The sequence below is a fragment of the Parasteatoda tepidariorum genome, chromosome 1, assembly GCF_982258835.1.
Source record: "Parasteatoda tepidariorum strain Cologne lab strain chromosome 1, Ptep-v5.0, whole genome shotgun sequence".
In the NCBI taxonomy this organism is placed as follows: Eukaryota; Metazoa; Arthropoda; class Arachnida; order Araneae; family Theridiidae; genus Parasteatoda; species Parasteatoda tepidariorum.
This window is the reverse complement of record NC_141755.1, coordinates 121502441-121518605: the sequence shown is the minus strand read 5'-3', so window position 1 is coordinate 121518605 and position 16165 is coordinate 121502441. Positions and strand designations below refer to the sequence as shown.

The 16165-nt window shown below is 25.7% G+C and overlaps 1 protein-coding gene across 4 annotated transcripts in view; it reads left to right on the top strand.

Moving 5' to 3' along the window:
* Window positions 1-733: 733 nt before the first annotated feature.
* The window catches only part of LOC147816835 (ATP-dependent RNA helicase TDRD9-like), a 52095-nt gene continuing 36663 nt past the window's right edge, over window positions 734-16165 (top strand). For 2 of the 4 annotated variants that reach the window (XM_087151667.1, XM_087151675.1), the window contains exons 1-3: window positions 734-890; window positions 4625-4772; window positions 6707-6912. The gene's annotated coding sequence lies outside the window, so the exon portion shown is untranslated. Of the gene's footprint in view, window positions 891-952; window positions 1348-4624; window positions 4773-5486; window positions 5883-6706; window positions 6913-16165 lie in introns of those variants that run through there. The other 2 variants (XR_015429194.1, XM_087151671.1) reach the window with 2 other exon arrangements.

Sequence of the window (16165 nt, the reverse complement as noted above, 5' to 3'; positions counted from 1 at the left end):
CTTTTCTTTTTTTTTTGCTTAAATTGCATTATATTACTTTTTTTAACATTATTTTCCATATTTTAGGGGGTCCTACATGTAGGAAATAATTTTTTTAAATTGGATAAATAGCGAAAAATGGGTAAAAACTTGAAAAATCAAGGAAAATTGGTTTATTTACATTATTTTAAAATATTTTTACAATATATTCGACAGTTTATCAATCGTAAGGTGTTCTATGTGTAAAATCGAGCATCTTTCTTTGTTAAGGAACTCATAATGGAATAATAATAAAAAATAAAATAAAATGGCAGGGTGGGGTTCGAATTTCGAAGCCGTCAAACTGCCTTTAATATTAAGTTATAATTTTTGAACTCGGACCCTAAGTTGGGGTCCGTGGTTCAAACATGCCTGCCGGAGGAATCTTTTATAGGTGAATTAGGGGGAGGGCATTGTGGGCCCCAAAGGTTTATTGCATAGCTGACCATGAGAGGGCTTTTGAAGCGAAATTGCGGCAGGCTTCACGTGTTCGGGTGGTCGAAGCACCGGACTAGTAACTCATGGTTGGAGCGGGGGGTAACAGGTTCGAATCCCAGTTGTAGCAACTTTGCAAAAAAATTTCTCTCTTCTTTTTCTTTCGCTTATTTTGCATTATATGCGTTTTTAATGCGTTTTTCTATATTTTTGGGGATCCTACATGTAGGAAATAAATTTTTTAGCTCTTGTGCAGCTCTTGTACGACGTAAATGTACTACAACTACAGCCTATCACTCGTTCTGCAATAAGCGAGCTATAAGCGAAATACTGCAAAGAGTTCCAAAACTGCACGACGGTCATCATCAATTCTACCATCATTTTTATACGAAAGTTGGACTTTTTGGGTATTGAATTTCGGTTGGAAAAATGTAAAGGTACAAACATTTATTCTGGTAATTTTTATTCCGCATTTTGTAATATTCTATGCTTGTTAACTGTAGTTAGGTAGTAAACTTCGGATGATTCTAAACTATATTATTAGTTATGAGATTTGCCAATTGTTTCAGCGGAATTTTCAGTGGCGTGATATTTACGGCTAAATTGGTTACGAAGCAGATTTTTGTGAATATTTTCCACGCTGTATTTAAGTCCTGTCCTCTATAAAACGACGCCTGCATTATAAACACCACATTTTTGCAACGTTGCGAGGAGTTGCATGCTGTCATTTCAATTCTGTTACTCAGGGTGAAGCCTCTTAATTGTTTGAGCGTTTGTTTCCTCATAAGTAAGGTGGTCTCCGAAGCAAGGAATGACTTTCAACTGTTTTTAATTATGCAACAATCTCTGTTTTGTGTTTATTTGAGAAAGGATAAACCTCTTCACACGCTCAGGGTGCGTAGCGTTTGTAAAAAGTACTTAAAGGTGCATTTTTCATTGGATGTTTTTAAAAAGTGCTTAATATTTCCCTTTTCCTAAATGAGATTTTTCCTTTACCGTGTTAAATTTCGCTACGAAGTATGCAGAGAGACACTGTTCACATTGTTCTATTCAACGTTTTCGCAATTAATTCAACTCCAATCTATTTCCGCATATCGTCAGTCCGTAGCGTATTAAAATGCCATTCGATTTATATGATTAAAAATTGTGACAATTGTCTAAAACAATGCCGAAAGTTTTTGTTTTTGAAATGACTGTTAAAACCAGATAAAGCCGTCAATTGTCAAACACTTTCCAATTCTGCCTAATTGGGATTTTTTTAAAGTGCTTTTGAAAAATATTATTTGAGTGCTTAAAAAGTGCTTAAAAGGTGCTTATTTTTTGTTGAATAATTTGGCAATGCACCCTGACGCTTGATTCTTTTTAATCAAAGCAATAGGGAGGACTTTTGAGGCATTACGCTTTGGCTCTTTTATCTGTTAACTTAGCTCTGGGTCGGGCTGGAAGTTTGGGACCCAGGGGGAATTTTCCCCCTTAGTCTTGGCAACTTCCGATCCCTTTAAACTTTTACATTAAATATTTCCTATTAAAAAATGTGGCACCTCGGCTATTGTAGTTAGCCTGGCAGATCACAATAGAGAAATATCATCAGAGGGGGACTTCCCCAGGACTGATTGTGCTCTGGAAAAAATCCGGATTTTTCGGTAACAGTGATCCTGGAGTTACCGGGGATTGAAGGTTCAGACGTTTCAAAAAATCGTTGATCACCGAAGTTTCCGGAGATCAAATTTTCAAAGGTGGAACTTAAAAACTCAGTTTATTTTATTTGTTTATAAGGGAGAGCCAGAGAGATACTTTAAAAGCTTATGTTCATGATTAATATTCATTTTTTATCAGTAAATAGTTATTATAATCATAAACTCAAGAAAGAAAGAAATGTTTGTAAATTTTAATTACTTCTCCAGGTGTGTGTAAAATTTCAAATATATTTTAAGTAAACTAAGAAATATTCAGAAAAAGGAAAAAAAACTTGTTTTAAATTTTTTTCAATTTAAACTTTTTTTTTTAATACTCAAGAAATTTTCCGGAATTTTGACTTGGGCTCGCAATTACCCCTGCTTCCCTGAGGTGCCTTTTGAAAAAGTAAAAATGTCCTCAATTTTTTGGAAATGTTAATAAAGCGACATTGATTTCACATAGTAACTTGATTTTTGTAAATTATGTGAAATTTAAAACATTCTTTATTAAGCCAAATATTTGATATTTAATTTTACTGCGCTCTTTAGTTGATATAGTTCATTTTATTGTGAAAAATTAGTCTTTGATAGTCTGTAATTATTAATAATAAAGCACGTGACACGATTCTTGTTAGTTCTGTTTCCAAGAATATATATATATTTATTTTTTTTGGTCATTCAATATTTAAATTCCCTAGAGCAAAAATGGTTTTCATAAATTTTTTGCTGAGATCTCAGGGGTCTGTTTAGAAGAAATTTGGGTCCATTAAGGGGCCCTTACAAAATATCTTTTCATAAAAGCGGACCCTTCTCAAAATATTTTAACTTAAAAATGGACCCTTCACAAAATAATTTATCTTTTAATCGGACCCTTCACAAAATTGTTTATCTTCATTATTGTTTTGTTAATCGAATAAAACCGGGGGAGGCAGATGTAAACGAACTAAGTTTTGTCTTCGGCTGACGCTTCTTTCTTTATTCGTCCGAAATTAATATTCTGCTTTCAGCAGTGTAGGCTGAATGCCAAATATTTGTATGTTGCATCCCTAATTTAGTAGCAGCAATTGCTGTTTATTTTTGAAAATTTAATTTTTTTAATTATAATTTTACAGTGTTGAGCATAATCTTGTATCTATTTACAATTTAAAAACTTCTTGGAAAAGTTTTTTGCAATTGCAGGACCCTATTTGCACAAATTCACAAAAGCAGTACACTAGTTGAAAGAAAGTGACTTAACGTTTATATTATATTCACAAATTACAAGTCATTTTTTCACAATTTTGCAAAAACAGGACCTTTCACAAAATGTTTGGACAGACCCCTGATGACAAGGGGGAAGGTATGAGTAAAGGGAGAAGATAATGCAGGGAGGACGACTCCCTGTAGGGTTGCCACTCCACAGGGAAAATGCAGGGAATTTTGAATGTTTCATTTTAAACTGTGCAAATACAGGGAATTTTTTTTTCTTCTTTTACAAAATGTTGACCTTTCAATGTGCAAATTAAGATTTAAAGATAGTTCAGCCGTAGGTACTATACTATTTCATTTGCTGTATCATTATTTTTTTTTTTATGTATGTTGAACTGTTCTCTATTTCTCTAAGTTTTTCCAGCAATTGAAACTAGTATTAGTTATCTTAATATAAGATCACACATTTGCACTGTTATTTTGTGTTTCCTTTTTATGTATTGTGTATAGAAATCACGGGGAACATCTTTTCCAGATTTAAGTGACAACCGTGTCCAGTGTTTATTACCTGGACATGGTTGTCTTATGTGTTGTTCACATTGTCACAACACATAAAATTCAATTTTACCTGAAGAAGGTGAAATTGAAATTTATGTGTTATAATAATGTCATTTTAATACAAAACATTGGAGTTTAAAAATTACTTGAAAAATGCAATGATTTGTAGTGAATTGAACGTGTCTTGAAAAGTGAGTTCTCAAATTGATAATCATTATATTGTAATAATTTGAAATATCGAAATTTAAAAAGCCACGTCACGTGTGAAATTATTATGGACAAATGTGTTAACAACACGATCATTAGTTGCGCACTAATGATAAAATTTCTTTTCATAAATGTCAAAAGAATATTAACATATGCATTATTTAATTTCCAGAAAAAAAAATTTTTCTCCAAAATTCAATAGGACACAATTTAATAATATTTTACAAATAAACATTTAAGGGCTATTTTCAAGATACAAATTTATTTATTTTAAAACAATAAGTACACATGTTTAATACTAGCAATAAGCAATTCGGGTTGGGGATCCCTGGTTTATAGGCTCAAAAGAGTAAATCTTTCATCAAAAGGACCAACTTTGTTAAGAATGAACACTGTAGGTTATATCCTGTTTAGTCTATGGACTAATTGTATTAAATTGAAGACTTATTGTATTATCTTTTATACTCTATAAACTAATTGTATTATTTTGTAGTTTGTAGATTAATTAAAAACTAGTATTAAAATTCTTTTTTTATTTCTAGTAAAGATGTCCATCACATTAGACCATATTAACTCTTTTTTTGACCTAAATGCCCAGTTGGAAGATTTAAAAGTGGCACCCACTGCAACAGGTGGTACTGGCATCAATAATATGCAGCAGTTTCCTCCTCCACGTCCTACCATTCCGCAGTAAGTTATTTTAATAACCATTATTTGATTATTAAGGAATCGAATGTTGTGTTTTGTTTTGTTAAAATTCTTTATGATAAATATGTAAAAATGAAGGATTTGTTTCATTATTAAACAAACATGGCTAGGAAAAAATCCAGTGGATTTTACGAAATTCTATAAATTTCATGATAATTGCTGCATAATGCGCTAAATATTTTTCACATAGAGAATTTTACAGTCATCAAAACAGAAAAACTGCAATATTTTCCAGGTATGATTGACATTAAATGAACTTGAAATGTTATGTTTATGTTTACGCATAATTTTGAATAGTAAAAGGTATTTAATTCATTAATGTTATGTTTATGTTAAAAAGTATCTGGATAAAGAAAAGAATGAACAAGTATGTTGAATTTTTGAACTTAAAGCTTTTTTAAAAATTGTGTTGGCAGAATTTTTTCAGTCTTTCTTCGACTTACCTCTTTAGTACTAACAATATCTTTCTTCAAGATACTTTTAGTAATAACAAATACAGTTAGACCTCGATATAAGGTCAACCGCATATATAAGGTCACTTTTCCATAGTCCCGGTTGGCTGAATTGGAATTATTTCTTACAAATTATTGGATATATGGTCAAGTTTTAAAAATTGTTATCGCTTATAAGGTCATTTTTATCTGAGACGTAACATGGTGTCCACCACATACATAGAAAATTGTTTCCGTCATGCAGGTTTTGTGAGTTCTCTGAATATCATGGATGACGAAACCGAAGAAAAAGACGATAGTCCTCTATCTGTTCTGATGGAAGATTTGGAAAATCGTGGCCATGTCATTGAAGAGGAGGCTGTATATGGTTTGACTGATGCGGAAATTGCCACCTCTTCTGAAGCTACAATTTCTGAAATTGTTTTACAAGTTTCACAAGTTGTGGACAATGACAGTGATCCTGAGACTGTAGCTGTAACTTAAAGGAAAAGCTTCAGTGCAATAAATGTCAAACGAATTTTTTTTACAAACCATGAGGGAGCTGAGGAACATTTTGAGAAGTTACAAAATCTAGAAAACATTGTTCGAAAAATGAAGCCAAAAACGAGACGAACCTCCATAAATGATTATTTTAAATAAGGTTAGATGTAATGTATGTCTATAAACTTTGAGGAAATTTGTAAACAGCTTTATTTAAAATTAATTTTTTTTTCAAAAATCTAACTTTCTTTAATTTATTAATTCTGTTAAAATTTATTGACTTAAATATTTAATTTATGACCGATTGTTTTCGTTTGTATTACCATTTTTAAAAATCATAATGTGTACTATTTATGTGCTTAGTTATGAACTGCTAATGAATCTGTTAAAAGGTCACCCCGCTTATAAGGTCACTTTTGCAATGTACCTTAGGGTCACCTTATATTGAGGTCTGACTGTATACATGTTACCAATTTAAACTAATCGAAGCTTCAACATAAAAAAAAACTTTTTTAATAAAATAATTTAAAAAAAAATTGAATATGTAATATTTTTTTAATTCTAATATTATGGGTGACCTTCTCCAATTTCCTGGGGTGAAAACCGCACTAATAATTTCCTTTTTTGTAAATCATCCTCACATTAAAAAAAATAATAATAAAAAATCTTGAAATCCGTAGCAGTAACAACCGATGGAGAAATCACGCTAATTGGACTGGTCAAAAAAGGATAACTAAATGCTTGTTTTCATTTCGAGATTCCGTTGTTGTAATAAATAATATTGTATTAAAATTATAGGATTTTCAAAACTTTGTGGAAGTTAAAAGTATTAAATGTAAATAAAAAATAGAGCAAAAATTTTTGCAGAGGAGAAAACCAACTGAAAAAATTATGTCACTGGGGTCATTAGTATTTTTTGGTTTTTGTAGCATGTGCATCCTTCCCACATGCTGAAGATTAAGCATTTGACAATTTGTTCTTTAGTTTTTGACCAGGAGACAGACCTTAGAATTGCCCGGTTCAACCGTCAGCCTCAGTACCTTGGAGGATGTTGACAATAATAGTACTGCCATCACTGAGGGACCAGCGGTCAGTGAATTGCATAATGAAGAAACCAGACAAATCTACTCTACTTTAATGAAGCCGCAAACTACGATCCTGATCTCCCCATCACGAGTTACAGGGAACAGGTAAAAAACATTTTACTCTCTTTTTTTTCTGGTTTCAAATTTCGCTAAAAATTTGAGTGCAAAATACTTTCAGGGTTGCCACTCCACAAGGAGAACAGAGAAAAAACCTGGAAAATCCTGGGAATTTTTTTGCTTCTCCAGATTCGAGTGGCAACCTTTCATGTTAAGAGATAATCAGCTTGAAAATTTCATATTAAACATGTAAAATACAACAATAATTGATAGTTGACTCACTGGACCAAACATGTGTTTCATGTAAATCGATATTTCACGTTATGCAGTTTCGTGTTAATGAGGTTCAACTGTATCATAAATCTATTCTAATTATATTTTTTATCTGATCTCTTTTTAACGTATCACCAATCTTATTCACATGATAATGAAATGACATATTTGCGATTCTTAATTTTTAGAATGTTTATTTGATATTTGTATTCTCTGGGTCATATTGTTTGATTTATAATGTTTATGATATTATATTGTGGTGTAAATTGATGTTATTTTCAGCTGATCTCTTTTTAGCATATTACTAATCTTACACGCAGAATAATGAAATGACATATTTGAGAGTCTTAATTTTTAGGATGTTTATTTGGTATTCGTATTCTCCTCGTCATATGTTTGATTTTTAAAGTTTATGATATTATATTGTGGTGCAAATTGGTGTTATTTTTCAATTTTAACTATGCCAAGCCTTTATAATTTTTTTTAAATATTTGAACTTCTCTAGTAAGTAAATTTACTTTGTTGTTTGATTTTGCACGAATCTTACATTAAAGAGAAGTAGTTGTTTATTCTCTCTATTGTATTATTTACAGAATGATTGTTGTTTTCATAGTTATATGAATAATTTTTCAAATATTATTTTACTATTAATATATTGTAAATATTAATATATACTCTTAATATATACTATTAATTTAGTATTAATATATACGTCAACTCTTTTTTTTTTTTTTTTTACTCTGTTTTTTTTTTAAGTTTAAAATCAATAAATATGAGGATGCAGAGAATTACAGTTTTGTTTATAATTTCAATTAATGTTATTATAATGCTTTTTTAAATTTATTGTTGTGTTTTTGACTTCAGACTTATTTATTTTATCAATTTAAAATTCTATTTTAGACATTTTATATTACATTTACTTTTAAGAAGATATAGAACAACTTTAAATTACTACATGTATCTGACTGTATGTAATTATTTGCTTTTGTGTTTTTTTTCCAGCTAGTTTATTGCTTCAACTCTTTTCTTTCTTTTTTACTCTGTTTTTTTTAAGTTTAAAATCAATAAACCTGAAGATGCAGAGAATAACAAGTTTGGTTATGCCTATCATTTCAATTTATGATATTATAATATTTTTTTAAATTTATTGTTCTGTTTTTGACTTTAGACTTATTTTTATTTATTTTATCAATTTAAAATTCTAGTATAGGCATTTTATGTCACACTTTTAAGAAGAAATAAATCAACTTTAAATTACTACATGTATCGTAGTGTACATAATTATTTGCTTTTGTATCTTTTTTCCAGCTAGTTTATTGCTTCGAATCTATTCTTCCTTTTTTACTCTTGTTTTTTTAAGTTTAAAATTAATAAATATGAAGATGAGAAGAATAACAGTTTTGGATATAATTTCTATTAATGTTATTATAATGCTTTTTTAAATTTATTGTTGTGTTTTTTTTACTTCAGACTTATTTTATCAATTTAAATTTCTAGTTTAGGGTTTTTATATTACACTTACTTTTAAAAGGAAATAAATCAACTTTAAATTAATACATATATCTGACTGTATGTAATTATTTGCTTTAATGTTTTTTTTTCCAGCTAGTTTATTGCTTCAACACTTTTTTTTTCTTTACTGTGTTTTTTTTTTTAAAGTTTAAAATCAAAAAATATGAAGATACAGAGTATAACAGTTTTGGTTTTACCTATCATTTCAATTAATATTATTATAATGAGTTTTTAAATTTATTGTTGTGTTTTTGACTTCTAACTTGTGTTATTTATTTTATCAATTTAAAATTCTAGTTTAGGGCATTTTATATTACACTTTTGAGAATTAAAACAGCTTTAAATTACTACATATATCTGATTGTATGTAATTATTTGCTTTTGTATTTTTTTTCCAGCTAGTCTATTGCTTCAACTCTATTCTTCCTTTTTAACTCTGTTTTTTTTAAGTTTAAAATCAGTAAATATGAAGATGCAGAGAATAACAGTTTTAATTATAATTTCAATTAATGTTATTATAATGCTTTTTTAATTTTATTGTTGTATTTTTGACTTCAGACTTATTTTATCAATTTAAAATTCTAGTTTAGGCATTTCACATTAAACTTTTGAGAAGAAGTAAAACAAGTTTAAATTACTACATATATATTACTGTATGTAATTATTTGCTTTTGTGTTTTTTTTTTCAGCAACTCTTTTCTTTCTTTTTTACTCTGTTTTTTTATGTTTAAAATCAATGAAAATGCAGAGAATAACAGTTTTAATTATAATTTCAATTAATGTTATTATAATGCTTTTTTAATTTTATTGTTGTATTTTTGACTTCAGACTTATTTTATCAATTTAAATTTCTAGTTTAGGCTTTTTATATTACACTTACTTTTAAAAGGAAATAAATCAAATTTAAATTAATACATATATCTGACTGTATAATTTTTTGCTTTAATGTATTTTTTTTCAGCTTGGTTATTGCTTCAACTCTTTTTTTTTTTTTTACTCTGTTTTTTTAAGTTTAAAATCAGTAAATATAAAGATGCAGAAAATAACAGTTTTGGATGTAATTTCAATTAATGTTATTATAATGCTTTTTTTAATTTATTGTTGTGTTTTTTACTTCAGACTTATTTTATCAATTTAAAATTCTAGTTTAGGCATTTTATATTACACTTTGGAGAAGAAGTAAAACAAGTTTAAATTACTACATATATCTGACTGTATGTAATAAATTTCCATTTGTATTTTTTTTTTGAGCTAGTTTATTGCTTCCACTCTTTTCTTTCTTTTTTTACTGTTTTTTTAAGTTTAAAATCAGTAAATATAAAGATGCAGAAAATAACAGTTTTAGTTATAATTTCTATTAATGTTATTATAATGCTTTTTCAATTTATTGTTCTGTTTTTCACTTTAGACTTATTTTATTTATTTTATCAGTTTAAAATTCTAGTTTAGGCATTTTATATTACATTCACTTTTAAGAAGGTATAAAACAACTCTAAATTACTACATATATATGACTGTATGTGATTATTTGCTTTTGTGTTTTTTTTCCAGCAACTCTTTTCTTTCCTTTTTACTGTTTTTTTATGTTTAATATCAATAAATATGAAGATGCAGTGAATAACAGTTTTGGATATAATTTCAATTAATGTTATTATAATTCTTTTTTAAATTTATTGTTGTGTTTTTTACTTCAGACTTATTTTATCAATTTAATATTCTAGTTTCTGCTTTTTATATTACACTTACATTTAAGAGGAAATAAATCAACTTAAAATTACTACATATTTCTGACTGTATGTAATTATTTGCTTTTGTATTTTTTTCCCAGCTAGTTTATTCCTTCATATCTTTTCTTTCTTTTTTACTCTGTTTTTTTAAGTTTAAAATCTATAAATATAAAGATACAGAGAATTTCAGTTTTGTTTATAATTCCAATTAATATTAATATAATGATTTTTTAAATTTATTGTTGTGTTTTTGACATCAAACTTGTTTTATTTATTTTATCAGATTAAAATTCTAGTTTAGGCATTTTATGTTACACTTACTATTAAGAAGAATTAAAACAGCTTTAAATTACTACATATATCTGACTGTATGTAATTATTTGCTTTTGTATTTTTTTTCCAGCTTGTTTATTGCTTCAATTCTTTTATTTCCTTTTTACTCTGTTTTTTTAAGTTTGAAATCTATAAATATGAAGATGCAGAGAATTACTGTTTTAGTTATAATTTCAATTAATGTTATTATAATGCTTTTTTAATTTATTGTTGTGTTTTTCACTTTAGACTTATTTTATTTATTTTATCAATTTAAAATTCTAGTTTAGGCATTTCATATTAAACTTTTGAGAAGAAGTAAAACAAGTTTAAATTACTACATATATGTTACTGTATGTAATTATTTGCTTTTGTGTGTTTTTTTTTTTCAGCAACTCTTTTCTTTCTTTTTTACTCTGTTTTTTTGAGTTTAAAATCAATAAATATGAAGATGCAGAGAATAACAGTTTTGATTATACCTATCATTTCAATTAATGTTTTTATAATGCTTTTTAAAATTTGTTGTTGTGTTTTTGACTTCAGACTTATTTTATTTATTTTTCAATTTAAAATTCTAGTTTAGGCTTTTCATATTACTCTTTTAAGAAGAAATAAATCAACTTTAAATTACTACATATATCGTAGTGTACAAAATTATTTGCTTTTGTATCTTTTTTCCAGCTAGTTTATTGCTTCAACTCTATTCTTTCTTTTTTACTGTGTTTTTTTATGTTTAAAATCAATAAATATGAAGATGCAGAGAATAACAATTTTAATTATAATTTCAATTAATGTTATTATAATGCTTTTTTAATTTTATTGTTGTATTTTTGACTTCAGACTTATTTTATCAATTTAAAATTCTAGTTTAGGCATTTCACATTAAACTTTTGAGAAGAAGAAAAACAAGTTTAAATTACTACATATATATTACTGTATTTAATTATTTGCTTTTGTGTTTTTTTTTTCAGCAACTCTTTTCTTTCTTTTTTACTCCGTTTTTTTATGTTTAAAATCAATGAAAATGCAGAGAATAACAGTTTTAATTATAATTTCAATGTTATTATAATACTTTTTTAATTTTATTGTTGTATTTTTGACTTCAGACTTATTTTGTCAATTTAAAATTCTAGTTTAGGCATTTCATATTAAACTTTTGAGAGGAAGTAAAACAAGTTTAAATTACTACATATATATTACTGTATGTAATTATTTGCTTTTGTGTTTTTTTTTTCAGCAACTCTTTTCTTTCTTTTTTACTCTATTTTTTTATGTTTAAAATCAATAAATATGAAGATACAGAGAATAGCAGTTTTAATTATAATTTCAATTAATGTTATTATAATGCTTTTTTAATTTTATTGTTGTATTTTTGACTTCAGACTTATTTTATCAATTTAAATTTCTAGTTTAGGCTTTTTATATTACACTTACTTTTAAAAGGAAATAAATCAACTTTAAATTCATACATATATGTGACTGTATAGTTATTTGCTTTAATGTTTTTTTTCCAGCTAGTTTATTGCTTCAACTCTATTCTTCCTTTTTTACTGTGTTTTTTATGTTTAAAATCAATAAATATGAAGATGAGAAGAATAACAGTTTTGGATATAATTTCAATTAATGTTATTATAATGCTTTTTTAAATTTATTGTTGTGTTTTTTTACTTCAGACTTATTTTATCAATTTAAATTTCTTGTTTAGGGTTTTTATATTACACATTTAAAAGGAAATAAATCAACTTTAAATTAATACATATATCTGACTGTATGTAATTATTAGCTTTAATATTTTTTTTTCCAGCTAGTTTATTGTTTCAACACTTTTTTTTTTCTTTACTGTGTTTTTTTTTAAGTTCATAATCAAAAAATATGAAGATACAGAGTATAACAGTTTTGGTTTTACCTATCATTTCAATTAATATTATTATAATGAGTTTTTAAATTTATTGTTGTGTTTTTGACTTCTAACTTGTGTTATTTATTTTATCAGTTTAAAATTCTAGTTTAGGCATTTTATATTACACTTACTATTAAGAAGAATTAAAACAGCTTTAAATACTACATATATCGTAGTGTACATAATTATTTGCTTTTGTATCTTTTTTCCAGCTAGTTTATTGCTACAACTCTATTCTTCCTTTTTTACTCTGTTTTTTTATGTTTAATATCAATAAATATGAAGATGCAGTGAATAACAGTTTTGGATATAATTTCAATTAATGTTATTATAATTCTTTTTTAAATTTATTGTTGTGTTTTTTACTTCAGACTTATTTTATCAATTTAATATTCTAGTTTCTGCTTTATATATTACACTTACATTTAAGAGGAAATAAATCAACTTAAAATAACTACATATTTCTGACTGTATGTAATTATTTGCTTTTGTATTTTTTTCCCAGCTAGTTTATTCCTTCATATCTTTTCTTTCTTTTTTACTCTGTTTTTTTAAGTTTAAAATCTATAAATATAAAGATACAGAGAATTTCAGTTTTGTTTATAATTCCAATTAATATTAATATAATGATTTTTTAAATTTATTGTTGTGTTTTTGACATCAAACTTGTTTTATTTATTTTATCAGATTAAAATTCTAGTTTAGGCATTTTATGTTACACTTACTATTAAGAAGAATTAAAACAGCTTTAAATTACTACATATATCTGACTGTATGTAATTATTTGCTTTTGTATTTTTTTTCCAGCTTGTTTATTGCTTCAATTCTTTTATTTCCTTTTTACTCTGTTTTTTTAAGTTTGAAATCTATAAATATGAAGATGCAGAGAATAACAGTTTTGATTATACCTATCATTTCAATTAATGTTTTTATAATGCTTTTTTAAATTTGTTGTTGTGTTTTTGACTTCAAACTTATTTTATTTATTTTTCAATTTAAAATTCTAGTTTAGGCTTTTCATATTACTCTTTTAAGAAGAAATAAATCAACTTTAAATTACTACATATATCGTAGTGTACAAAATTATTTGCTTTTGTATCTTTTTTCCAGCTAGTTTATTGCTTCAACTCTATTCTTCCTTTTTTACTGTGTTTTTTTATGCTTAAAATCAATAAATATGAAGATGAGAAGAATAACAGTTTTGGATATAATTTCAATTAATGTTATTATAATGCTTTTTTAAATTTATTGTTGTGTTTTTTTACTTCAGACTTATTTTATCAATTTAAATTTCTAGTTTAGGGTTTTTATATTACACATTTAAAAGGAAATAAATCAACTTTAAATTAATACATATATCTGACTGTATGTAATTATTAGCTTTAATAATTTTTTTTTTCCAGCTAGTTTATTGCTTCAACACTTTTTTTTTCTTTACTGTGTTTTTTTTTTAGTTTAAAATCAAAAAATATGAAGATACAGAGTATAACTGTTTTGGTTTTACCTATCATTTCAATTAATATTATTATAATGAGTTTTTAAATTTATTGTTGTGTTTTTGACTTCTAACTTGTGTTATTTATTTTATCAATTTAAAATTCTAGTTTAGGCATTTTATATTACACTTTTTAGAATTAAAACAGCTTTAATTTACTACATATATCTGATTGTATGTAATTATTTGCTTTTGTATTTTTTTTCCAGCTAGTCTATTGCTTCAACTCTATTCTTCCTTTTAACTCTGTTTTTTTAAGTTTAAAATCAGTAAATATGAAGATGCAGAGAATAACAGTTTTAATTATAATTTCAATTAATGTTATTATAATGCTTTTTTAATTTTATTGTTGTATTTTTGACTTCAGACTTATTTTATCAATTTAAAATTCTAGTTTAGGCATTTCACATTAAACTTTTGAGAGGAAGTAAAACAAGTTTAAATTACTACATATATTACTGTATGTAATTATTTGCTTTTGTGTTTTTTTTTTCAGCAACTCTTTTCTTTCTTTTTACTCTATTTTTTTATGTTTAAAATCAATAAATATGAAGATACAGAGAATAGCAGTTTTAATTATAATTTCAATTAATGTTATTATAATGCTTTTTTAATTTTATTGTTGTATTTTTGACTTCAGACTTATTTTATCAATTTAAATTTCTAGTTTAGGCTTTTTATATTACACTTACTTTTAAAAGGAAATAAATCAACTTTAAATTCATACATATATCTGACTGTATAATTATTTGCTTTAATGTTTTTTTTCCAGCTAGTTTATTGCTTCAACTCATTTTTTTTTCACTGTGTTTTTTTTTTTAAGTTTAAAATCAAAAAATATGAAGATACAGAGTATAACAGTTTTGGTTTTACCTATCATTTCAATTAGTATTATTATAATGCGTTTTTAAATTTATTGTTGTGTTTTTGACTTCTAACCTGTGTTATTTATTTTATCAATTTAAAATTCTAGTTTAGGCATTTTATGTTACACTTACTTTTAAGAAGAATTAAAGCAGCTTTAAATTACTACAAATATCTGATTGTATGTAATTATTTGCTTTTGTATTTTTTTTCCAGCTAGTCTATTGCTTCAACTCTATTCTTCCTTTTTAACTCTGTTTTTTTAAGTTTAAAATCAGTATATATGAAGATGTAGAAAATAACAGTTTTAATTATAATTTCAATTAATGTTATTATAATGCTTTTTTAAATTTATTGTTGTGTTTTTCACTTTAGACTTATTTTATTTATTTTATCAATTTAAAATTCTAGTTTAGGTATTTCATATTACATTCACTTTTAAGAAGATATAAAACAAATTTAAATTACTGCATATGTATGACTGTATGTAATTATTTGCTTTTGTGTTTTTTTTCCAGCAACTCTTTTCTTTCTTTTTTACTCTGTTTTTTTATGTTTATAATCAATAAATATGAAGATGCTGAGAATAACAGTTTTGTATGTAATTTCAATTAATGTTATTATAATGCTTTTTTTAATTTATTGTTGTGTTTTTGACTTAAACTTATTTTATTTATTTTATCAATTTAAAATTCTAGTTTAGGCATTTTATATTACACTTTTGAGAAGAAGTAAAGCAAGTTTAAATTACTACATATATCTGACTGTATGTAATTATCTGCTTTTGTATTTTTTTTCAGCTAGTTTATTGCTTCCACTCTTCTTTCTTTTTTTACTCTGTTTTTTTAATTTTAAAATCAATAAATATGAAGATGCAGAGAATAACAGTTTTGGATATAATTTCAATTAATGTTATTATAATGTTTTTTTTAAATTTATTGTTGTGTTTTTGACTTCAAACTTATTTTATTTATTTTATCAGTTTAAAATTCTAATTTAGGCATTTTATATTACATTCACTTTTAAGAAGATATATAACAACTTTAAATTACTACATATATATGACTATATGTAATTATTTGCTTTTGTGTTTTTTTCCAGCAACTCTTTTCTTTCTTTTTTACTCTGTTTTTTTAATTTTAAAATCAATAAATATGAAGATGCAGAGAATAACAGTTTTGGATATAATTTCAATTAATGTTATCATAATACTTTTTT